This window comes from Cydia amplana, chromosome 4, assembly GCF_948474715.1.
Source record: "Cydia amplana chromosome 4, ilCydAmpl1.1, whole genome shotgun sequence".
Lineage (NCBI taxonomy): Eukaryota > Metazoa > Arthropoda > Insecta > Lepidoptera > Tortricidae > Cydia > Cydia amplana.
The window spans coordinates 8,814,408-8,841,398 of record NC_086072.1 but is presented as its reverse complement, the minus strand read 5'-3'; the positions used below and the strand labels follow the sequence as shown (position 1 = coordinate 8,841,398).

Sequence of the window (26,991 nt, the reverse complement as noted above, 5' to 3'; positions counted from 1 at the left end):
CGCGGATATCGCTGTTTGAAATGCATTTGCATTTGCTTACCGTTTATACTACTATCGGCTTTTTGCACACATATTTTACAGGAATATGACACTTATTCAGTGGTTGGATAGGATTAGTACTGCTTGCAAGTAAAGGTTTGCCTGAAGAAGCGACATGTGGTATAACAGCCGGTGGAAAGTAGGTCAGCCGTCACACACCTCGCATTTTATAGGTTTACCTGCAGGGGTTATTTTTATTGCTTAGATATGTTTACGTGTATGTGCCTAAATAATAGCAGTCAACTAGCCATTACTGTTTGAATAAATAGCACTTTAGTACAATATTATTTACTATCCATCAAACGAATAAAAGTTCTAATACTTTTTAACTTTATCAAAATTGTCTAGTTACTGGGTGTTTCAAAAGCATTAAAGTTTTGATACGTCATACGCACGATAACAAGTATCAATGAAGCCATGCGATTTGCCTGTGCTTCCATTACTTAAATATCTTTTCCATATAACTGAGTAGGTACCTACCCTAGAAAAACTTGGACTTTACCATAGAGAAAAAAATACATAGATTGCTCACTCCATACATCAGTTTTAGTACCAAAAAGACTATTAGCATCTAGTATCGAGTAGCGGAACTATCAGTACTGCTACTTGACAATAGATGTAGCACCGACCGGAAAGTCTTATGCTGTTGAAATAAGACTTTCCGGTCGGTGCTACATCTATTGTCAAGTAGCAGTACTGATAGTTCCGCTACTCGATGCTAGATGTAGACACTGAAATTAATAGTCTAACTGATGTATGGAGTGAGCACTCTTGTCTTACTATATTTCTCTATGACTTTACTAATAATGTATTTATACGACTAAATCGTTGTTAAATGCAAAGGTGGTGCGTGCGTGTTTTCACTGTCATTTGCGCAGCACAAAATTCCCCAAAAAGTAATACATAGGTACATGGGGTGGACAGGAAGTCCGGCTCCGGTCATCAGTGGGCTTCGGCAGACTTTCTTAACCAGCCACACGCTTTAATCCAAAGTTACATTAATTTTCACTTTGTTTTTATTTTAATCATAATCATAAGTACCTAATCAGTCATGGTGTGCAAATGGCTAGGTATCCAAATTCATGAGAACTATGTACCTACACATAAATATCCATACAAAATAGTACATTGAATACAATGGTAAACATAAACTTAAATCTCCAAGATGACTTTTATCACTCCTGTGAGTTAGAGTCTGTGCGGAAAGAGAAGAGTCGTGGAATGTATGGAGCCCAATACATTCCACGACTCTTCTCTTTCCGAACAGACTTTATATGGGATGATTGAGGTGCAAACATTTAGTGCGCCTTTAATTAACAAGGGAGTAAAAATAATATTACATCGTATAAGTTCAAGTAGCTATCTATAAGATCGAAGCATTTAGCAAATTAAGTAAAATCGAAAGCGAACTACAAAGTGTAGGTAGCTATGTAAGGTAGTGTTTCAGCTTAACCTTATCTTTGGCGGATGTGGTGAGTACCTACAACATGTTGTGCATGCACACACTATTACTGAAGTGGCGGTATTGCGAAATCCACGTTCTGGCGGGCTTCCCATTCCATTGTTTGGATGCATTTGGGTTTTGTAAGTGGACGTCACGCACTGCGACCTGCCATCTTGAGGGATTGTTTATGGGTTGTGCAACTTGCAACGCAATGCAACTTGCAAAAGATAACAATTTAATTTCAGTTGAAGTTGCTAGTTGCATGTAATGCATTGACGTATAATATCTAAGGACGGGCTAATGGGGCACTAAAAATGTACTAGTTCAGCGGTGTTACTCACGAATTCCAGCCAATCGTGCAGTCTAACGCAACTAGTTGCGACCAATAGCGCGCGTAATGCGAACTCGTCAACCAAGCGCGCGCGTGATGCGAACTCATCAACCAATCGCGTTGTAGCGATTTCACACCGCTGTACTGGCCCCTGTCATGCCTCATTATTATTGCCTGTGAAGCCAGTCCCTAGATATCTATGTCAATGATGTAATGTCGTTTTTAGTTTATTTATGCGAAAAGTTTTTATGTTTTATATTTACGACAGGTTGTGTTCAAGCACGTACAGTCAACATCAATATTAGCGGATGATGCAACGAACCAAGAGTACCTATCTGCCATCCTGTAAGACTTTTCCAAATAAAGATATACAGGGTGCTTCCTGTAACAGGAGCAATAAATTAAACTAAAGGTTGTATTCCTCAAACTGACCAACATTTGCTCAGCAACTTTTAAAAATTATGAATCCTTTAGATTTTCTCTTTTTCATACAAAATAAATATTGCCTTCAATGTATGCTGACATCAGTGTGTTTGACGTTGCTTGTCACGCTTTAAACATAACAAAATTTGCAATACATTGCGTCTTAGAATAAACTTTAAACTGTAATAAAATCAAAACATGAGTTATTTTCAAAAGTTGCTGAACAAATGTTGGTCAGTTTGAGGAGTACAGCCTACAGTTTAATTGATTGCTCCTGTTACAGGAAGCACCCTGTATATGTATCATTATTAAATATCTCAAAAATATTGAATATCGAGTAAATCGCGGATACTAAATATATTATAGTTTTTTTAGAGGACATAGAGATAAATAGTGAGAATGTCCACGTTTTTTTGTATTAATCAGTACCGTTAGTATTAATGGTCAATTTTAAAATAAGTTTTTGGCAAAAATTTAATTTTTGGTACAAGCTTTTATCGCTGACTGTACTTACGACAGATAACTAATACTCATCGAGACAATTCTAAAAACCCCTAACACAATTAGGTTGCGTTGTTTCATCACAGAGTTCCTATGGCCACCTCCTGTCTCCATCATGAGATCAGTTCGACAGTACCATATTGTTGTATTGTCATCAGAACTACATACAGCTGCCAATTTTCATGCCGCTACGATCCTTGGAAGATGGTTAAATTAGTTACCTTAGATTCCATTACATTTTAGTTACATACAGGTCGACCTAATAAAAGCTTGTTAATGAATGCTGACTTTTGAGTTTAGCTAGTGCAAATAGTAAATTGTTAACCAAGGGTGGAAAATGAACCATTTCACCCGAGATATTTTGGCGCTCGAACGAAGAGAGGGCGCCAATAGTTCGAGGGTGAGATGGTTACTTTTACCCGAGTTAAACACTCTACTTTTCATTTCGACTATGAGGAAAGTCAAACACGAGAAATGTAGGTTTATTATTGGTATGTAAGTAAGTTTTTCAAGTTCACTTGATGCTTTGTATTCATCAGTTCATCACTGATTTAAGCATAGAGTAGGTAATTGCTCCAAAGTGTGGGGTTGTAATGATTTAGACATTTCACTGAAATAAGCCAAAAATACGTTTTCACCTCAGCAGCTCGAACAAGGGTACTTTGATTCTTAAAAACAGTGAGCAAAATGCGATTTTGCTCACTGAGTGAGACAAAATGACATTCAAGTGACCTTTATAGTCAAATGTCATTTCAACATGCGGGGTCTAATAAAAGTTCGAAATACTTGGGTTCTATTATCTCTGTCCCTTTCACACTGTTAGCAAAAAGAAACAGACAAAAAAAAGTTAAAACGACATTCAACAGTATATTCACGGTTTATAATAGACCCCCGAAAAACTTCAGACCGCATCGTTCCAAACCACGTACGAGTATGAATTCTTAATAATTAATAAATAAAAATAAAGTTTAAGATTTAATAAAAACTGATAAAATACTATATTTTAGGTATTTTATTGTACAATTAAAATATCGAACTCAAAAAATACACAGATCATCACGCAAAATTAATTATTTTACTTTTAAGAATTTCTACCATAGTTGACAAATAGTACGTAACCGCAATTCGGACCGTATCTTACAAAGATTTTTTTTTTCAAAAAAGTTGTCGATTGAAGTGTCAGTTAATGTTTGTTATTTCTATTTTATTTTAATGGAATTTATTATTACGTTTTGTTTTTGTGTTCCATTGCGGTAATTAAACTTAATTGTTTGTATATCTTAAGAAAACATGAGTGCAGGTATTAAGTGATGAACAAGGATTACATTTTTCAAGTTGTCTAATAGGTATGTTCTCACTGCGCTGAGGTGAAAAATGTTGTGTACTACACGAGATCAAAGTTATTTACATCTCGTGCGCTTTTGAGTCCCTTACTACGCTCAAGATTCTAAATTAGATTCACTCGCTACGCTCGTGAATCTATTATAGAATCTTTCGCTTGCACGGGACTCAAAATAAGCACTCGAAGAAATATCAAACTTTGATCACTTGTTGTACAAATAACTATTTCCGACAGCGACTTCACTTTTTTAACGCTTCTCCAATTCATGACGTGCTCGTATGCCTTTAGGTATCTTTGTTTTGAAGATGCAGGTAAAAGATTATCAACCACTGTTTTTGCTTCTTCTTTAACAGATTCAGGAGTTAATTCAATGTTTAAGTCACTCGAATCACTTGAAATATCCATTTTGAACCAGAGCAAGTAATGTCTCAACAGTTTATTTAGGTACCAATACCTATTCCCGCCTTTTCCTAATTAGATTTTTTTTCTATTTTATGAAAATAAAAATGTTCCTACTGCCAAAATATTTATTATTGTGTATAAAAATTATACTACTTGTATTTAATATTTAAATGTATAAAATAAACATAAATATTTGTTAATAAATTAATATATACTTGGTCAACCAGATAGAGTAGAAAAAGGCGGCAAATTTGAAAAATGTAGGCGCTAAGGGATATCGTCCCATAGAAAATTTGAATTTCGCGCCTTCTTTTACTGACAATATTTGGTTGACCATCTATAAATGACAATGAATGTTTATTAAAATATTATCATTACATCATTCATTCATTCAATTTCATTTTTTTTAAGGCGCGTATACATTAAGGCTGTTTCAGACACATCCCAATTTCGTCAACGGCGTCAATTTAATATGAGAACTTTTAACTGAATAATATGGCATATAAGGCTGTTAGCCGTTGCTCGAAGTAAAAATTAAAAAAAAATTACTTTCCACCCTAGGGTGGGAAATGCAATTTTCCACCCGGTTATCAGCCTATGAAAGGTGAACTTTCCGAACAGGAGAGATGAAAAAAAAATTAAGTACTACCCACGAACACAAAGGTGACGTTCGGATGGCAACTCTAGCGGCATTACTGTTGAAACATTACTGCTGCGACCTTGACACGGGCGCCGTCACTATCAGTATCTTTATAAAAATATAGCTGGTCAACCAAATCTTGTCAGTAAAAAAAGGCGCGAAATTCAAATTTTCTATGGGACGATATCCCTTCGCGCCTACATTTTTCTAATTTGCCGCCTTTTTTTACTGTCAAGATCTGCTTGACCAGCTATAAATTAGCGGCGTTCGTAGACGCATTACTGCTCTTTTTTTTCAAGGAAATCGACAGAAATGCAGCCGCAGTAACCATCCGAACGTCACATTTAGGCTTAAAAATTTTAAAAAATATTGTAAACTACGTATGTGTAAACATTATAGTTTGGGTGTACGTCGGAAACTCTCAAAGATCAATGTTATGATAATGTCAAAACGGTGATTCGAGAAAATATCGGCGAGAAAGTTAATGTCGCCTCGAAAATGACTTTATCGAGGATTTGCTGAAATGTATCGTGTTGACGCTAAAATAATATATTCATATAAATTATTTTGATACATATATTATTCTTGGTTTTTACTAAGTTTTATTTTAATGATTAATGTAGTTAGTTACATTGTTATAAGTATTTTTCCTTTGTATTAAAATTGAATTAGGTACATAATAATCTAAAACATTTGGTATCAACATAAGGTCAAGAAATATATTAAAATTATATTATATTATATTAAAATTTAAGTTAATTAAGTTAAGAGGCTCAAGTTATTTAGGTGACAAGCACCTAAATAAAGTATCTTCACAATTTTTAGTACAAACACCAACTTAAATCAGCATATTTGTTATTCGCATTATGCGAAGATCATTCTAATGTTATACGCAAATTCCATTATGTAGATATATTCGCTATATTGATTTTAGTAAATTAAGCGAGAAAGTAAACAACGGGATTGAGGTCAAATTTATTTTTATTTACATAGCAGGTAATTCAAGCAGGCCTGTACGAAAATATTTTTATAGGGTCACTTTTACTCACTCGTTCATTTAGTTGGTATACGTAATACTTATAACTTATTGATTGTTACTTTCTCTCTCTTAGTGTGATGCAGCTGATAAACCTGGGGTCTGACAAGCCGTAAAATTACCTAAAATGTTGAGCTTAAAGGTTATCTGAATATGTTATGGGGTTTCTGGTCCGTGGGTTTTTTATCTTACTGTTTATCTTTCAATAAAGTTTACCATGTTGTATTTTGCCAAAGTAATGGAAACAATATAACAAGTACATTCTTACATTTAATTAAGTATTATAGAAGAAATAAATTATTTAAATTGGACCGTTTTCATAAAATTATAATAATTTCTTAGATAGATTATCAAATACAATCTATTTATGCTTGTTAATTGTAAAAAGTTAGTTTGCCATTGTAAATCTGGAAGTATATTAAGTCATTACATTAATATAAATACTCTACTTTTATTGCAAAGTTGCCATACAACTGTTAAATTAACACAACATTCAACTAAATATAGGTTTAAAGGTTCATTTCTTATACATATAATTATGATTTTAATAATGAATTATAAAAAATATTGTTAGATTAGACATTGTCCTAAAACACTTCTTAGTAGTTCACCAGCAACACATCACACGTAGTACGGTTGTAAAGCAGATTGAATGTTTACGAGATATTTTCGAATGTAACGGAAACCCCGCGGTGAAAGCATTAATGAGTATGTCCAGTTTTAATTTCCGCTAAGACGAGTTAAATCTTAAAACACTCGCACAACAACTTGGCTACCTATTTGAAGCACGTTTTGTTTACAAAATGGCATTGGGAGTTAAGATACGTTTATAGGAAGCTTTTTGAACGGAAGGGGTTTGCTCTAGGTATAGGTAGCAAATAAGAGACGTCCGATCAATTAGGTACCAGGTCCCAGTTTCTTTGACCCTATTTATGAAATAGGTATAAAAAACTAATATGAATTAACTAAAAATTACGATCAATTGATCAGCATTGCACGTAATTTAAAAATTGTTATATGTATTGTTAATTGCGACACTAATGTTATGTCAGAGTGGATATATAAATACTGCACAGAAACATAGATTTATCGTTGTTTTTGTTATTCTAAGGAGTAATATTCTTCCATTATATTTAAATAACAATAACATTCCGGGCCAAGCACTACACGATTTGAGCCAGGAGGCATCTCCGTCGGCACTGACTCGACTCGGCATCATGGGCGCGCCTCGCAGAGGAAAGCGAGTCAGTGTGTCAGCCGAGGCGCTCCTTCAATAACACCTGATTAACGCACACCCTCTGCAAATTATCCCATTGTTGTCACTATACCACATGCCATGCTATACCTGTTATCTGAATGGCTCTTGATTGAGATGTTACGATGCGTATTTATTTGTTTTTTTTTGAAGTGAAAACTTCTTTAGCGGCGCTGGGCACTTTTTAGGTGGGGAAAAAATGATAAACTCGAGACGGCGTAAGGCGATCACGTGACCGTAAGGTTTAGATGGCCACTCATTTAGATGGCATTATAATCAATAAAGAAAAACTCAATGACATTACATGAAAAAGGTTCTAATCTTGTACGGGCTGAAATACGAGGATCTCACAGTTACGTTCTAACTTTATATCACTCAAATATAAAAGCTACATCTTGATGAAATCGCTAATAAAAGTGAACTCTAGTACTGGTGAATAAAACTCAAAATATTATGACCAAATATATTTAGATGCGAGGTCTGCAAGGCAACTTTACAATTTCTATTCGAATTTTAAACAATTTTGAATTTCGAATTTTAAACAAGCTCACTGACCAGCAATTTCGGAACTAAAGTTTTTTAATAGAAAGGAGGATAGGTCATTTATACATAGTGCTGCAGACATTTTGGACTCGTCATTGAGTTTTCACTTCTGTCGGCATACCCGGAGTGCAACCCGTTGTTTTTTTTTTGTAAAAACGAAGACCCGAAACGTACAACTTGATGATGAACATGGAGGTCGCAATAATAAATCGTATCATTCGTTTAGCTTAAGAAACTGGATCAGTCACTCGTATTGAATAAATATCAAGATAATCTTGTACGCGTATACAGAGTGGCATAGGAAGCGGGTTAGTTAGCACTGGTTCCGTCGCTCCTGTCGACATAAACAGCACTTAATTGAGCTAGCGCATATATTGGAGCGAAAAATATCGCTTTAAGCGAACGACTGACGTATTTATGACCATTGAGTGAAAACAAGTTAATCCTACACCGACAGCCCTGCGAGCGATTTCATTCCACTATTTAGGAGTAGGTGCTTTATAATAATATCAGTAATGATGCTGATCGACTAGATTATAAGGTATTGATGAATATAGCTTACGAGACAGATAATTAGCGGGTTTTAACCGTGGTACTACGGCTTTTGTACCACGGGGGACCACGGGTAATTTTTTTCCCCGTATTTTCCCCGTAGACCCCACTGCTCCAGTTTTAAGTTATCGTTTTGATTACGAAACTTTCCGTGAGCCCACGGGTCATTCCTCGAAAAAAAAAATTCCCCGTAGTCCCACTGCAATAGATATGTCATGCATCTTTTCGCCATCGAATCGCTTTGTGTCTCTCTATCACTCTTCCATATTAGTGTGACAGTGACAGTTGCGTTTCGTTCTCTACGGAGCGTTAGCGATTGGCATGTTGGCTACGGGGCCGAGTAGGTAATTGGAGACCGCTGTTTTGTCGGGGACTGCTTGGACTTGTTGACCAATCTATAGCTCTTTTCTCATACTTATACATTTTAACTAACGAAAATACGGACACACGGTATCTTCTCATGCTAAGTCATGATTATGTCGGGGCGAATTAACTGGACGATCAAAAAGTAGATTGGGCCCTAAGATTTTTAGTGTCCAGACCATGAAAGCAGTCGTGATATCATATCATTATGAAATGTAAGAGTTTTATGATATTATACTTAATTACAAGAAGTAAAAGCAGCTTGTTTTCTGCTACAGATTATCGTTTCGCCAATCTTTAACAAAATTAATGTTTGATTTCATCAGTATTGCTTAATTATCTGTCATGATTTTCAACATTTCCGTCTTGTAAAAGTAGAGCCATGTTGTATCGGACGCCTGATCTCGCCAAAACGAGCAAGACTAAGTTTTATCTTAATTACTGCGTTGACAATAAAGTGTGAAATGAGTGTTGTCGGAATTATCTGCGATGGCATCGCGGTATTGTCTCGAGGAGGCACCATTCGGAAGTGGAGCTTTCTTTTCTTTTGCTTGGGAAATAAGTCAAGCAATATTATCTGCTGTGGGTAAACACGGTCAAGTGCGCTGTGGTATCTAGCAAACATCTGCTGCAATGTACAGAAAAATCACCGTGAAACCATATCTCGGAAACGGAAGAACTAAGGATGCATTTATGGAAAATAGTAAAATTCATGGCAAATTTCCAATAGATAATCATTATGTGAGGTTGAAAGTCGAGTAGATAGAGGTGACCTCTATTACAAATATAGAAAGTGACGTAACATTTTATCAGTGGTCTCATGGAGCATACACGACGGAATGCGGTTGTGCGAAGAACGGCCAACTTTCCACTGATGATTGTTTTGATCAGCTCGAAAGCCCGCTGGCGCCGTTAAAATGTGTATTTGGCTGTAAACGATTTATCACGTAACTATTCATTTGAACACCGATATATTCAACTAATTACTCTAATAGTTATAAATTAATTTATATTTGTATAAGAGTTGTTACTGACACGGATGGTTTAATGAAGCGGTGGAATCTAGCAAAGTATCCATATCGGGATAAATTGATTTTGGCATTGATGGTATCTATGAGATCCTTCCATGGGATTAAATGATTATATAGTTAATTATAATCGTAGGAAGAGTTAGGGCTCATTTAGGACTCGCATGCAAGTTTCATTACATTACGGTATTTGATCGGTCAGCCTAATTGTTGTATCCTCAATGGTCCGCAATGTAACTAATTACTAAAATCGCATGCGAGTTCGCGCGCCAATGTTTAATTTTGTTTTCACCTCAGCAGCTCGAACAAGGGTACTTTGCTACTTAAAAACAGTGAGCAAAATCGCATTTTGCTCACTGTTTTTAAGTAGCAAAGTACCCTTGTTCGATCTGCTGAGGTGAAAACTTAATTGTTGGTATATCTTAAGAAAACATGAGTGAATAGAGGTAAGTGACGAACAAGGAATACATTTTTCGGGTTCTCTAATATGTTCTCACTGCTGAGGTGAAAAGTTTTGTGAACTACACGAGATCAAAGTTATTTTATTATTTACATCTCGTGCGCTTTTGAGTCCCTTACTACGCTCAAGATTCTAAATTAGATTCACTCGCTACGCTCGTGAATCTAGTATAGAATCTTTCGCTTGCACGGGACTCAAAATAAGCACTCGAAGAAATATCAAACTTTGATCTCTTGTTGTACAAATAACTATTTAATAATGGTATAAAGTACCAGCCCTTAGAATGTCGTTATGTGTCAATCTAGTTTAGGTAAGTACTTCCTGTTCACTGGCATAACCAGAGAAAGTGTCACTGTATATCACTTTAACTACGTTATTGGCGAGTGATAAAGAGATTGTCGTGTGTGTAAACAAGCCGCGCCCGCATGCTGCGCCCGCGTTGAATTATCCGCAAAGCTCTCCCAGCTTTGCCGATAGCGCCCTCATGAGCTCCCAATCACGGCGCAGTCGTACGGGGAAAATTAACGATTTCACTTTTGTTGGACTCGGATCGTCTATTGGCGACACTTGAAAGCTACACACACGTCGAGAAACGTTTGAGAACATATTCTCTGAGTGGTTGAGACCAGTCATACGCCAAGCTCGACAGACGCTATCACTCACAAATGTATCCACAATTCCACATTCCACGCAGCTCCAAAGATGGTTCTTGTGCGAACTAACGTCCTGCACTAAAGGGAAAAGTGTACACTATTAGGCTCAGCACTCATAATAAGTTAAAAACCGAAAGTATTTAATATAATTAGTCTAAAATGAATTGTGGACATCATGCGTGTTTGTAAATTTTATGAATATTTTAGCATCGGATTGGAGAAAGTATCTCAAATTATTGTGATCCAATTATGATGCGAAGTTTGTGTCACGGTGTATGAGTTTACTCCACGGCAGCACGACGAAGTGTAGTAATTATGTTGAGCTGTAAGCACCAGCCGCATAGTAAGTGAGAACTTAAGCTGGTTGTTCGATCATTAAAACGCGAAAAGTATCAACTCTTATTAACAAAAATATAAACACTTATTCTGTACAATTTATCTTTTAGATTTAGACGAATGGTTAGGTATTAGTTACATATTTGTAAATGGGCATTTTTTTTTGTTGTCCCCTACACTTTTTTTCAAATTTGGGATTTTTTATGTTATTTCTACTCAGAATCACGAGGTCTTTCTATCGTAATAGGAGAAAAAAGTGTCCTAAGGTTTTTATTTCCATTACGTCACCATTTGTATGGCGGTCGCGGAATGGAAAGATCGAAAAATGTATGGAAATTTTGGGACACTATTAGGATAGAAAGAGCTCGTGATTCTGAATAGTAATAACATAAGAAATCCCAAATTTGAAAAAAAAGTGTAGGGGACAACAAAAAAAAACGCCCAAATCTGAATGCGTGCCTTTGAACCTAAATAGTTATATCCAGATATCGTTAGGGTGTTGGTTGTATTACGAGACCAGTTCAATATATCTCTCAGTAATTTATAAAGAGGTGACAAGTAGTTAAGATATCAATGATCAACTTCGTTACAGCTACGTATCTCCATCTCCACAGAGCTATTCGGCTTATCGTCTCTACATCGGCCTGAATGGGCCTATCGCGCCGGTATAACTAGTCAGCGCGACAGACGTAGGGCTTGCTAAGCCGAACTAGTGCATTATTTATGGGTACGATTTCTCGCAGATCGTTTCGAGATTTCACTACTTTCATCTTGCATTACGAGTATACACGAGCTACCGTCCAGGCTTCGAGCAATTCGCATTTTTACATCCACCTAATCCGGACTTAGGTACTTAATTATTGCTGGTTCGTATAAAGACGATTTACATTTGGAGCTCAACTAGGTCGTCCTACATGTTCACGGTTATAGTCCCAGTACTCGTAATGAAATGCATGCATAATTGAAGAATAATTATTAAGTTGGTTTTTGATCATGCCATATTTTTATGATAAATGTTTGTGATTGAGTAAGTATACCTACAATAAATAAGATAGTTTTATAACTATTAGGCTGCCATGCTCTTCGGCACGTTTAATTTCAAATAATCAAGATGCATGTAGTACCTACGTAAATCAATGTACTTAGAAGTAAGAAGTGGTGCTAATGAGTAGTGGAACTAAAGGTTGTAGCATCCACTATAATAGAAAACAATTATACCAACATAACCAACAAAAAATAACGGCCATGTTTTACAACATCGCTGTTCTCTAAACACCCTTAAAAGATGGTAAGATTAGGCGCTGCTGGCAGTAAAATTTTCATTATCTTAAATAACTTTCACTTGTAGTTTCCGCAATTATGCAGAGCGCCAGCGCGAGGAGGCTTATCAGGAAAACGCATTGTCTGCGGCCCCATTGTTCCAAGGACGATTTCACTATTCTGCGCGACACCTCTGTCGGCTCTGTCACATTACTATACCGTTACTTAATATAACTTATCTATTATGACACATCAACTTGCGAAACAATAGGAGTTGTCATGGGGGATACGGATCAGGATATATCCGGCTAATTTGGATTACGCTAAACCTTATGAATGAATACCTTGACAATTTGAATGGCTACTTTTGTTAAGACCTTACATAAATAACGGCTATAATTTAAGGTAAATATAAACAGAAGTGAAGCATTTGTCTTCTCTCTTTTCTCGGTTCGATAGAATAGATATACCTATGCATTACTTAGTAATACAAACAAGCATCAATTTAATTAAACCACCAAAATTATATTTTTAAGCATAAGCAATTAAGCATAGAACAATACTTATTTAATAGGTACCTACTTACCTAGGTATCTAATGGTTGACTTCAAGTCAATCGCTTAGGTATTATATTTAGGGGCCTTGTAAGAAGTAGGCACTATGCCAATAAACTGTATATTGTTCTCGATGTCATACTATTTGCGAGTACGTGTGGACAATGCAGAGGTTGTAATGGGGACGAAGTTGTTTTGTTTTATTCATGTACCGCAGAAAAGAGGGAGAGTAGGTTACGCGAAGTACCATCACCATGACCAATTGTTGTTGTGTTTTCGTCACTTTAATAATTCTTGGATAGTTGTATGCCTTATATCATGTTTATTAATGGTATGTGATTTGTAAATCATATGAGGCCTAGCCAAGATTAATGTACCGGTTAATGAATATCTGTATGTTTCTGTTACAGGTTATAGAGCTCACAGGACATCACAAATATATGCCGCTAAGATAAGCAATTTTGTAAGTACCTATTACTATTTAATTTATTTTTCACCTCAGCAGCTCGAACAAGGGTACTTTGCTACTTAAAAACAGTGAGCAAAATCGCATTCAATATGTTCTCATTGCAGAGGTGAAAAGTTTTGTGAACTACACGAGATCAAAGTTATTTACATCTCGTGTGCTTTTGAGTCCCTTACTACGCTCAAGATTCTAAATTACTATAGAATCTTTCGCTTGCACGGGACTCAAAATAAGCAATCGAAGAAATATCAAACTTTGATCTCTTGTTGTACAAATAACTATTATTACTCATATATAAAATGAGCGTCAAGTTAACCGATCGCTCTCCAAAACTGGAATCTACGCTCCTACGCTCCAAAACTGGAATAACTGCAGTAGGTAAGCCTGATGACCTGTGGGCCAAAACAGCTACCCGTTGGGTTCCACAAATTGTAATGCGTCACGGTAGACCTTTGTCGGAGATTGCGGGACGAGCTTGATGTCTTTGACAGAGACTGGTGAGATACTTCCGAGGATAGGGATACGATACGTGGAGGAATAAAAGGGATGCTTAGTCCAGCAGTGGGACAATATGGGTGTCGAGGACGAAATAGGTTTTATATGATTATACCTTTTTGTCTATTAATATTTGTCACGTTTTTTATAAAATACTTTTGTTTTTTAGTTGTCAGTAAAATGCTCTGTGTGAATGCCGGCTTTTTCGTTGCTCCCGTATTTTAGCTATCGAATTGTGTAAATTGTCCTGGATTCCGGGACATTTTGGTCCTTCGCGGAACATGATCACGCGTTCTAAAACGAAACAGCTGAGCACACCAGCAAAAAGTGCTGGCAAGACGCGCTCGGACTCAGGAGCGTTGGCTGCGGGTGGGGCCGGCCGGTCCTCGAGATTGGACACCGTTTCGGCCGGTGCCACTGTTATGCCCGCACCCCACGTTTTCAAAGGTCCCGAGGAGCCCGGAGCGTCGGCTGCGGGTGGGTCCGGTCAGCCCACAAAGTTGGACACCGTTACGACCGGTACCACTGATACGCCCGCACCCTACGTCTCCAAAGGCCCCGAGGCCCCCGAGACGCCTCGCCAGTGTCGTGTAAATAGTGCGGAACACATTAATCTTGTTTCTCCCAGTAACAGGTCGCGTGTGTCGTCTTCTCGTTCATCAGCCACAATAAAGGCACTGAGGTTGAACGAGAAGGCCCAATTGGCGCGTCGCAGCCTGGAGCGTGAACAGCAGCTATTTGAACGTGAGCAGGCGCTACTGCAACTACAACGCGACCAGGAGGTCGCACGCCAGCGGCTTGACTTCGAACGTAAGCTCTTCGAACAAGCTAAGCAAGTGGAAGAGCTCGAAATAGAGGCAAGACTGGCAACCCAAGAAGTGGATGGACGATCCAACACTCATACGGTCAGTCAATCTTATTCACGTACTGCATCGTGGGTCCGCGACGTCAGCCATAGTGGCCCTCGTCCCGCTGACAACAACGCCGATGCGGCCCTAATAAATATCCCGCCTACGGGCGCAGACTCTACTACGGTTCACGTTCGCGAGAGAAACTTAGGTTTAGAACCTTGTTATATACAACAAAATAATGTAAACAACTGTATCAACCCATATTTCTCTCAAGAACGAGATACCACACGTCAAAAGCCTAACACAAATGATATGATTGCGTCGCATCGCAATCATGATAATTCAGTGGTACGTCATAATCCTGAAAATCATGAAATGCATCGCGATGTCTACAGAAAACCTGTGACATTTCAAATACCAATAAATGACAATTCAAATTTATTGCAAACCTCTACGAGCAATAATAATAAGGTATTGACATCAATGCCGTTGCTTGACAACTCAAATAACAAAGAATGTCAGTTGCCGTCAAATCGGCCCGAGCCTTATTTTATTTCTCAAAGGTGCTCGCATAAATTACAGCTTACTCCTTTTAGCGGTAAGACAACAGAATGGTTAATGCTTAAACGTATTTACCGCGATACTCAACATTTGTTTACGCCTACAGAGAATCTTGTGCGTTTGAGCGGTGCGCTGCGCGGCCAGGCCCTGGAGAGTGTGTCGTCGTTGCTGTACACGGCGGAGCGGCCCGAGCAAGTGCTCGACGTGCTGGAGCAGACGTTCGCGCTCCCTGAAATGATCGTGCTACACGAGATTACTCTCGTGCGGAACCTCCCAAAGCTAAGCTTTGATCAAAAAGACCTTAACAACATTGCTTGTAGATTGCGCAATTGTATAGCAGTAATTAGAAACTTAGATCAGATAGAGCATATTTATTCGGTAGAGCTGTTTCATAGTGTGTTAGCCAAACTGACACCGATATTGTACAGTCAGTGGAAAGAATTTGCGTACAAAAGTGACCGATCTGTGCCTAAAATTCAATTACTGTCTGAGTTTCTTGATATTGAGGCTATAAAACACAATCGTTACGGTTTAGTACCTGATTACGCCCGACGACCTGGCACTGTTATGCCTGATTTAGGTAGGCGGTCTGGCACATTTATGCCAGAGTTAGGTAGGCAAACCGGCACCTTTACTTCAGGTTTAGGTAGGCGAAATGGTGCCATTATTTCAGAGTCAGGTAGGCGACATGGTACAGTCGGCAACAATAATTTTGGACACAAACCTACACAAAGTGAAAACATACATGTGACATCTGTCCGTAACACAAATAGCGAACTATGTCGTTACTGTAACAATAAACATAAACTTACGGAGTGTGAGGAATTTAAGTCGCTAACTTTAGATGACAAATGGATTTGGTTGCGTGAAGCAAAGATATGTTCTAAGTGTCTGGTATCTAAATCACATCGGTGGAAGTCATGCAGAATCGGTCGATGTGGTGTCGACGGGTGCGAGCGTTTTCATCACCCATTGCTACATTCAGCAGCGACGCCTCACGTAGTCAATGCTGCCAGAGAGTCTCCGTCTTCCTCCTACGATGTTATTGAACACAAAAACATTGATAAAACTGTTACAATTTCTAACGTCACTGGATCACACTCAAACGATGAAATGTCAAGTCCAGAATCTCAAGTGTTTTTAAGAGTCATTCCGGTTGAAATAAGTGGACCTCATGGAAAATATGACACATATGCGTTACTTGATGATGGTTCCATGTCAACTATGATCGACTGGGAGGTGGCACGCCACATTGGAGCGACTGGCCCCATGCAGTCAATCAAAGTTGACGGAGCCTGTGGTATGTCAGTACACAGACCCATCCAACATGTTAGCTTTTCTATAAAAGGTAAACAATGTTCTGAAACATTCACGGTTAACAACGCTAAGGCCGTAAACTCGTTGTCACTGTTCACACAAACTGTCAACCAAGGCGACATTACGAAATATTCACACTTGGCTGATTTAGCGGACGTTCTTTCAATATCGGAAGCTACACCTAAAGTCTTGCTTGGTGCAGAACATTGGTACCTCACTATCTGCCGCGAGCTTAGGGAAGGTGCCCAAACCGATCCGATTGCCACACGTACAGTTTTAGGTTGGGTATTACACGGCAAATCCAACATTTGGTCTAAACCCGTCTATTTTATAAATCACATTTCAAGCAAAAATAGTGCTAGTGACACCACCATGGACGAACTTGTGAAAGATTATTTTCGCCTTGATGCCATAGGTATTTCTAAGTCTGAAAATGTGTACTCTAATGAAGATAAACACGCTTTAGAGGTTTTAGAATCCACGGCCAAACGTTTGCCATCAGGTAGGTTCGAAGCAGGTCTATTATGGCGTAATGATATTCCAAACACACCTGACAGTTATCCTCAAGCGCTTTCAAGGTTCTACGGTTTGGAAAGGCGCATGGCTCGAGAGTCTAACCTCAAAAAAGATTATTGTGCCTTTATCGATAACATGATGTCAAAAGGTTACACTGAAGAGTGTCCAAAGGAAACATACCATGATAAAATAAACACAAGCGTTACACACAAATGTTTACGTTGGTATTTACCCCATTTTCCTGTAATACACCCTCAAAAACGAAAACTGCGCGTAGTCCATGACGCAGCCGCAAAGACTTCGGGAGTCAGTTTGAATTCACTCCTGCTCCCGGGGCCTGATCTGCTGCAATCACTGCTACACATATTGTTCCGTTTTCGTGAAGGTCATGTTGCAATGACAGCTGACGTGAAAGAAATGTTTCCACAAATTAGGATTAGGCAGGAAGATCGTGACGCTTTACGTTTTCTTTGGAGAAATGACCCTCACTGTCAATTAAAAGAATACAGAATGACTTCCGTTATCTTCGGTGCTGTATGCAGCCCCTGTACTGCTTTATACATAAAAAATCGTAACGCTCAGGAATTGCAAAGGTCTTACCCGGCCGCCGCAAAGGCTATTGTTCGTGATCATTACATGGATGATTATTTAGGAAGTCTTGACAGTGTCCAAGAAGCTGCGCAACTTGCAGCTGACATAGTAACAGTTCACAAAGCGGCAGGCATGGAGATGCGTGGTTGGGTCTCTAACGTACCCGCTGCACTTGCGGCGGTACCAGAAAACTTACGAGCTCCTGTAGTTGAAGATATACATGTAGGGCCTGAAGCTTTTGTTAGAACTTTAGGACTTATATGGCATCCAAAGAGCGATACCTTTAGTTTTCGTACTGGTTCTCCCATACCTGACCAAGGCAAATTAACAAAACGAAAGGTTATTGTCTTATCTGATGTGCGTGTACGACCCCCTCGGTCTCTTGACTCCTCTGGTTATTCAAGGTCGTATTTTATTCCAGCAGGCATGGCGAACTGGTATTGATTGGGACACTGAGCTGCAATCACATGCCGTTCAAAAGTGGCGAGCTTGGTCTCAACAACTTGCTACGATTACATGCATCAAAATTCCGCGCTGGTACAGATGTGGGTTTCCAGATGATATCATTCGTGACAGACAGCTCCATATGTTTGCAGACGCCAGCGAGGAGGCATACGCGTGCGTCGCATATTGGCGCTTTACATTAACGAGCGGTTCCGTAAAGCTGTCTCTCATTGGTGGAAAGGCCCGACTGAGTCCTTTGAAACCTACGTCTATACCACGACTTGAACTCCAAGCTAGCCTGATAGCCTCCCGCTTCGCCAATACGGTATGCATCGGTCACGATATAAAACCCGATGCGATCTACTTTTGGTCTGATTCGACCACAGTACTCAGTTGGATCCGTAGTGATGCACGGACATTCAAACCATTTGTCGCGAACCGTGTAGGCGAAATCACCGAAATCACCAAAGTTACCAACTGGAAATACGTCCCAAGTGGTTTGAATGTAGCGGATGACGCGACTAGATTAAAAGATCGTGACGTCGATTTATCACGGTGGTTCTCTGGACCGGATTTCTTGTTACTGCCGCTCAGCGAATGGCCCAAAGAACCATCGACACCTGAAACTACATCCGTCTTGGAGGAGTTAAAATCCTCTAAAACGCATGTAGGACTCGTCAATCTGGACAAACCTTCATCGGTTGTGCCAGATCCCTCACGTTTTAGTGAATGGTTGCGCCTGGTTCGTACAACTGCACGTATATTTCAGTGCATCGATAAGTTCCGTTCCCTTTTGGCACATGACAATCCAAATTCCAAAACCAAAACTAACCCTTCTTCTAAGCTTCCACCACTGTCCGCCGTAGAGATGCAGAAGGCCGAAATTGCCATTTTTCGTCAGACGCAGATCGATTTTTTCGGCGAAGAATTTGCCTTGCTTCGAGAAGCTAAGCCCTTGCCCAAGTCGAGCAAATTGAATCCTCTCTGCCCGATTATTGATGAAGATGGCCTCCTCAGACTGGACAGTCGTATAAAGCACATGAAGAACGTTGACTATGCCACTACATCACCCATTATTCTTGATGGCCGTCACCCAGCTGTTCGTCTACTCATAAGGCACTACCACGTCGAAGCTGCACACGCCTTCAACGAGCTGGTGATTAACGAACTTAAACAAAGATTTTGGATACTTCGATGCCGTAGCGAAGTGCGCATGGTTGCCCGAAAATGTGCCTACTGTTTAAAGCGAAAGGCAACGCCCCACATCCCACCAACTGGCGACATACCAGATGTGCGCCTAGAGCACCACAAACGTCCATTCACAAACACCGGACTAGATTATTTCGGCCCGGTAGAAGTAACAATCGGCCGACGTCGGGAAAAGCGATGGATAGCCCTATTTACGTGCATGACTACGCGAGCAGTGCACCTGGAAATTGTAGCAAGTCTATCAGCAAATTCTGCAATAATGAGCATACGTCGCTTTACTGCACGTCGAGGACTTCCGAATAAGATACTTTCCGATAACGGAACATCCTTTGTTGGAGCCAACAGACAGCTGTGCGAATTTTACAGCGACGCCGTGCAAGACTTTGCTGCCAATAAACACATAGAATGGTGCTTCATTCCTCCGGCGTCACCATTCATGGGTGGTTGTTGGGAGAGACTTGTTAAGACAGTTAAGACAGCACTCCTTGTGACTCTAAAAGAAAGGGCTCCCAGAGAGGAACTACTCCATACTCTTCTCCTAGAGGCAGAGGCGCTACTAAACTCGCGGCCATTAACCTACGTTACTGAGAACAGAGAGTATGAAAGCCTGACTCCGTCCCATTTCTTGATAGGTACCTCTTCACCGCAGCAGCTACCGGCCGTTTTAGACGATGGTGTATTTTCGTCAAGAAAGGAGTGGCAAAAGGTTCTACGACTGTCCGAACACTTTTGGACCAGGTGGCTTAAAGAATACCTGCCCAGTCTAAAGCCGAGAAGAAACGACGGAAGGCAGTGTCACAATTTAAAATTAGACGACGTTGTCCTCGTAGTTGACCCTGACCTGCCTAGAGGTGTCTGGCCTATAGGCCGTATAGTGGAAGTGTTCCCGGGCAGAGATGGAATTGTAAGAGTGGCTGACGTGGCGACCAAAGGGGGCATATTAAGGAGGCCCGCCAGAAAGCTAGCTCGACTGAACGAAGAATTTGTGTAGCTTTGCTACACGGGGGGGATGATGTCGAGGACGAAATAGGTTTTATATGATTATACCTTTTTGTCTATTAATATTTGTCACGTTTTTTATAAAATACTTTTGTTTTTTAGTTGTCAGTAAAATGCTCTGTGTGAATGCCGGCTTTTTCGTTGCTCCCGTATTTTAGCTATCGAATTGTGTAAATTGTCCTGGATTCCGGGACAATGGGCTCATAATAAATAAATAATAAATATCTTAGAAAGCGATCATACCGGTCGCAATTTAGTGAAATTTTTATTCAAGTACACGTAATTTTTAAATTTTAGTAAATTACATAACATTGTCGTTTAGCATGTAACGTTGTGTAAGTGTGGAACGGAAGGCAGCCATTAGATTGATATACCTGGTTTGCTCGGTTAATTATTCTTACCGAAATGTGTATCGGCTTTCTCCGCGATCTGTGGGTTACGCAACGCGGCGGCGGCGGCGGCCGCGCTGCGCGAGTGAAAGTACCGAAGGACCATGACCTTCCCAGCCTCCGCTTTGTTTTTGCTACACGATTAGGGTTACCAGATGACAGGAATTTTCCTGACATGTCAGGAATTTTGGCCTTTTGTCAGGAATGGGGACGGAACACGAAAATGTCAGGATTTTTTGAATTGATAGACTTTTTTTATAAAGTACCTTTTTATTCATCTGCCTCGCGTTGTCCCGGCATTTTGCCACGGCTCATGGGAGCCTGGGGTCCGCTTGGCAACCAATTCCAGGAATTGGCGTGGGCACTAGTAATAAAGTACCTTTTTATGAACTTAAATTAATACAATAAATAAATTTAATAAAACATAACGCGGCTATCGGCTCAATCGGGTGGCCATCGCTAACGGCTAGCGTCGTCAAAAATAGAAATGTCAGGAAAAATATTCGGAAATCAGGAATTTTGTCAGGAAATTCTAAATTTGTATCTGGTAACCCTATACACGATACATGAGGTACATTACATGATGTACGAGTTTGATACGTCTCACTTTGTGTAACATTAACATTAACATATGTTATTCAAATTATATCCGTTACCTTTTAGTTTAAGTAGTTTGAGTTTAGTGAATTAGTGTTTATCTATATATGTACATACTTATTCAATTTATGAAATAAATTAGTTTCTTATTGTGACAGTGATAATGTTAGATGAGCTAGGAGAAATTATAAAATTAATCTTTATCATTGAGTACCTACTAGTTTAGGATTACTCCAAATAGTCCAAATTAAATAGTCCTAAGCTCATTAGGAACAATCTTTTTTTCCTGATTGGTAATCTTGGTGCTATAAAAAGTCCCAATTTGTCTGTTCCGAAACTTTACGTTTAACTATGAACTTTTATTGGGTGTGGAATTTTGTTTAACACAAACAAACCTAAATTCAACGGAAATCTTGAAAAAAAAAACTCACGTATCACCAAAGTTCACTTAGCTAATACCCGGACTACGGAATCCTAAAAATAGGGTATTGACATATTTAGAAGGTAACTCTCATTTACAAGATAACAACAGTACGAAACATGCTGTCAGACATAATGCGCAACAATGTCCTATTTCGTGATCATTCAACTCTGACGCAATTGATGTTCGATTCTCATCATCGTAAGTATTTGATGATCAGTTGGAGCGTGAGCTCGTGTGCCTACACCAGCGGTTCTCAATCTTTTTTTTTGACGGAACCCTTTTGGAAAGCGAAATACTTGATGGAACCCTACAATAAAACAATAGTTTTTAGAAGTGTATTTTTTTATTAATAAGCATAATAATTATGCTAATTTTATTATTCTAAATTCTTGCGGAACACACTTTGAGAATGGCTGGCCTACACGGTCTCAGGTCTCAATCGGAAAAATTAGAGAGAAAGCCGTAAATGGGCGTTTGATGACTGAATCAAAAAGATCCGTGTCATCGTCCTTAAAGACTTCGACACACCAAAAGCTGGTGTAGCGCGCCTTTGCATAATTTAGGTATATCCTTGTCATAAAGAATTTTGTATCGTAGAAAATAGATGAATATGAAAATTTCTTCTAAAAATGCGCAATTTTGTTTTTGAGGGAATTCATCGATTACTGTTTTATTCTTTTGTTAAAACTTACATCAGATTAAAATTCAAAAACATGATATCCGCGGTCTCGAGCACTCAAATCCATCTCGCTCACGTTTACACTCAGTGAGAGTGAGAGAAGAAAACGAACCTACGGGGCCTTAAGCCTTTCCTAACCTTCAGTGGACCTATATTTGAGCCGAAAAAGTGACTGGTGACGTGTCAAACATGTGGCTAAAAGTACAGCTTTAGGTACATTTGATACATGTGGCGAAGTGGCACTTTCTGAATCAAAAAGGTTCTTGGGTCCCTGTAAGAAAAGGTTAGAAAAAGTTTTCGGGGAACTATAGGTTAATTTTTCTACGGGTAGGGGCAAGCAACCTAACGAATATGTCAGAATATTTCCCGCATTCAATCCGCTCTGGGGCCGATTTTTGAATTTCGATCGCTCGATTTCGTCATTCGAAAATCGGTGGAAAACGGCGAAATGCTGATTTTTGAAATACGAACGATATAGAATTTTGGAATCTAGTGGTATTGACCACTCGTTTTCAATTGTACTTCTAGAATTTACATGCCTAGTAGTGGAGATATTACTGAACGAAATCGAGCGGTCGAATTTCAAAAATCGGCCGGTGATCACGTCCGCGTCTCAAAAGCGCCGCATACGCATCAAGTACGCCGATGTCTTAAGAGGCAACATGAGTGGTCATTTCTCCATACAAACGTACTCCACTGTTTCCTCCGTGGGTTTTGAAGCTAGAGCAATGATTTTTTCAACACAGATCATTATTGTCAATATCTGTGTCGGACCGTTTTGCTTTTTTTGATATTTTTGTTTTTTAAGGCGCTAGAGCCCTTCAAAAATGAACAAAATGGCCTAATTGACTATGCCGCAATGAGAGGCGTGGTATTCAAAACTGATATCAATTAGCCAAAAAAGCAAAACGGTCCGACACAGATAATTTCATAATCATTTAATAAATTTGGTTACGATTGGTTAAGTTTTGGAGGAGGAAACAGTCGAGTACGACCCTCGATTTTTGAGATATTTACGAAGGATTTTTCGCCTTGTCCTTATCGCACTGGTTTTAGGAGCCGCTACCGTTAGCGAGACGGGTATATTTACCTAAAATATTTAAATATCAGCTCCTGTTTCGTCTTAATCGGTATCCGCATTGTAGTCCACGTGGCTTGGCGCATCAATTATCTCACGATTGTTGCGCAACGAGGGAGCGACGCCCTCGTCCTTGAGACAGTGGGCCGACTTTCTCTTCCGCCGAACGCAAGCGCCATGAAGCCTTGGACTCCGGGGGTCACGGGGAACAATAGATCCCAGATTTTGTTAGTTATAGAACGACGAGATAAGACCGTTGATGACCAATTAGTTATGCTGACGGAATTGTGAAAGGTATTGTCAGCTGCTTTTCAACAGGCAGGCACTATAAAAAACCATCTGTACATTATAACTTTAACTTTTCTGGATAAAAAAATCTAATTAAGAATACAAATGTACAGAAAATGATCGTGCAGCGTTAAGAATTTTTACACGATTTGAAAATTTTACATTACAAGGATTATTCTTACTTAGATTACACTATATATATTTTCGTAATCACATGTACAACACCAATACCGTAAAATGGGGTGAGTAGGGTCAAAACTGAAATTCAAACCTCGATAACATTTTATTATGCGTATTACTATAGCTCCATTTTAAATTGGAATACATTATTTTTGTAGCAGTAGCCTTAAAATCCCTTCTCACCCCCCTCTCAAACCTACTCTCCCCATTCATAAGCCACCTCTCCTTGCGAAACCTACTCACCCCGTTTTACGGTACTCGATAAAACATTTCATGTTCATTTATAGATATCCAATTATGCATTGTAAAAGCTAGTTTAGAAGTTATTTTAAATAAATTAAACAAACAGTAAGGCCGCGTTTAAAGTCAATTAACCTAAACGTGTAGGTAGGCATATAGGCAAGTGGTTCGCGAAAGCCCGGATAAGTAACGGATTGACACGTCAAGACATTATCCATGCACGACGGGCACGGCTCCCGCACTGGGTCACCGGGGCGCAAACGCATGGATTCTGGACAGACAAATATTTATGTGCTCATTCCGTTTAAGTGGTTTTATTTTCAACCTTTGGAGCTTTTCACGAAATGATGATTTTGATTTCCTTTATAAGAAGAGACTCGAAAATGTATAGAAAATAATGACACCAATCAATTTACCTATAATATAATGTATTTAGAGTAAAATCTAATAGCTAATAAAAACCACGCGTTGTATATGGAAGACGCGCTAGAGTTCGTCGAGTAGAGATTTTATATCGTCTACTTTCTTCTAATAAAACGCGAATAAGTAATTACGATAATATATAACATGTTTATTATTAATCTAAAATTCACTAAAAATAGGTAGGTATGTTTAAGCCGCTGGAAATTCTGTAATACCTTTATAAGTATCTCTACTTAACTTAATTAATTTTAAAATGTAAGAAAGCTTGCAAAGCGGACTGATTATTGAAATTGCGCGACATAGCTCAGCTTGGTGATTATCATTTCTAATAAGTGTCGCAGGGCCGAGTTATGCGATACGGGTATCGGTTGCCGAGGAAAGTTACGGAGCCTAGGAAGGTTTCTCTGTGGAAGTTCCGGTTGGGAATGGAAGTCCGGAACGCCCACGCTGCGCGAGAGCCTGTGGTGAGAATACGTTGCAGAATTTATCTAAAGATCTACCTAAACATTTTGATGAGTATGTGCCTACAATCAAATCAGGGTTGTAATATTGTATACCTAATTGCATATTGTAGGTATAGATTTTTATGACCGAAACTTACGTCCGTCGTTATATTATGGTGGAGTTGTGTGAATTCAGAATGTTATCTGCTCACGTAAAATCTACTAAAAACGTATCCTGGTGTCTGCAATGAAACTTCGACGATCGCACATTATATCAGACTTAGAAATTCTATGCTTCAGTGACGCTGCAAGTTTTATATGGTACAATCGAAATGGTCTGAAGATGGATATGGGAACCGAGGGTGGCGGTATTACGTAACTCTGTTCTTATCCTTTGTTTAATATCGACATAATCATATTGTACAACTTGAATTATATTTAGTTATCTATTACTTATATAATATCTGGGTGACAGAGCTTCGCTCAGAAAACATAAAAAAATCGAAAATGCGCGTTTTTCCAGAGATAAGACCTAGCTAGATCGATTTTTCGCCCCCAAAAACCCCCATATAGCAAATTTCATCGAAATCGTTAGAGCCGTTTCCGAGATCCCCGATATATATATATATATATATATATATATAAATAAATAAACAAGAATTGCTCGTTTAAAGGTATTAGATAAGTGGTTGAGTACTACCATAGAGAAAAAAATACATAGATTGCTCACTCCATACATCAGTTTTAGTACCAAAAAGACTAATAGCATCTAGCATCGAGTAGCGGAACTATCAGTATACATATATATATATCGGGGATATATATATATATATATATATATATATATACATATATATATAAATAAACAAGAATTGCTCGTTTAAAGGTATTAGATAAGTGGTTGAGTACTACCATAGAGAAAAAAATACATAGATTGCTCACTCCATACATCAGTTTTAGTACCAAAAAGACTAATAGCATCTAGCATCGAGTAGCGGAACTATCAGTACTGCTACTTGACAATAGATGTAGAACCGACCGGAAAGTCTTATGCTGTTGAGATAAGACTTTCCGGTCGATGCTACATCTATTGTCAAGTAGCAGTACTGATAGTTCCGCTACTCGATGCTAGATGTAGACACTGAAATTAATAGTCTAACTGATGTATGGAGTGAGCACTCTTGTCTTACTATATTTCTCTATGGTACTACAGTACACACATAGATCGTATTCTTATATCGATAATGAGCGCAGCGCGTATAGCCCTACTTGTTTTTTGATCCACTGCCACAAGTTTATGTAAATGAAGCAATTTTCTCAGAAAACCGGGCCAATTTCTTCGAGATACGGAAGTTTCTCGACTTACTAGCATAAAGCTGACATCGGCGCCTGATTGCATCCGAGTTAATTCAACGACGACCTGCCGGGCGACTCGATGAGTCAACTAGGAATATAAATCTAGTGGAATTCTCTCAATTCAGGCCAACAACAACACGTTTGATGCGCCGCGTGCCACACACTGAATAAATGAATAGGTACATTTTGAAAACAATATCTGTTTTGTTAGAGTGTGCTAAATTATACGACGATTACGTAGGTAGACGATACCTATCGTTATAGGAGCGACATAAGATATTCA

At 38.9% G+C, this 26,991-nt stretch overlaps 1 protein-coding gene across 2 annotated transcripts in view; it reads left to right on the top strand.

Annotated features, from left to right (window-relative positions):
* LOC134663184 (cuticlin-4) overlaps positions 1-26,991 on the top strand; it is a 63,299-nt gene that overhangs the window by 961 nt on the left and 35,347 nt on the right. Inside the window, exon 2 of one of the 2 annotated variants that reach the window (XM_063519559.1) lies at positions 13,573-13,625. The gene's annotated coding sequence lies outside the window, so the exon portion shown is untranslated. The remainder of the gene's footprint in view (positions 1-13,572; positions 13,626-26,991) is intronic. The other variant, XM_063519560.1, reaches the window with a different exon arrangement.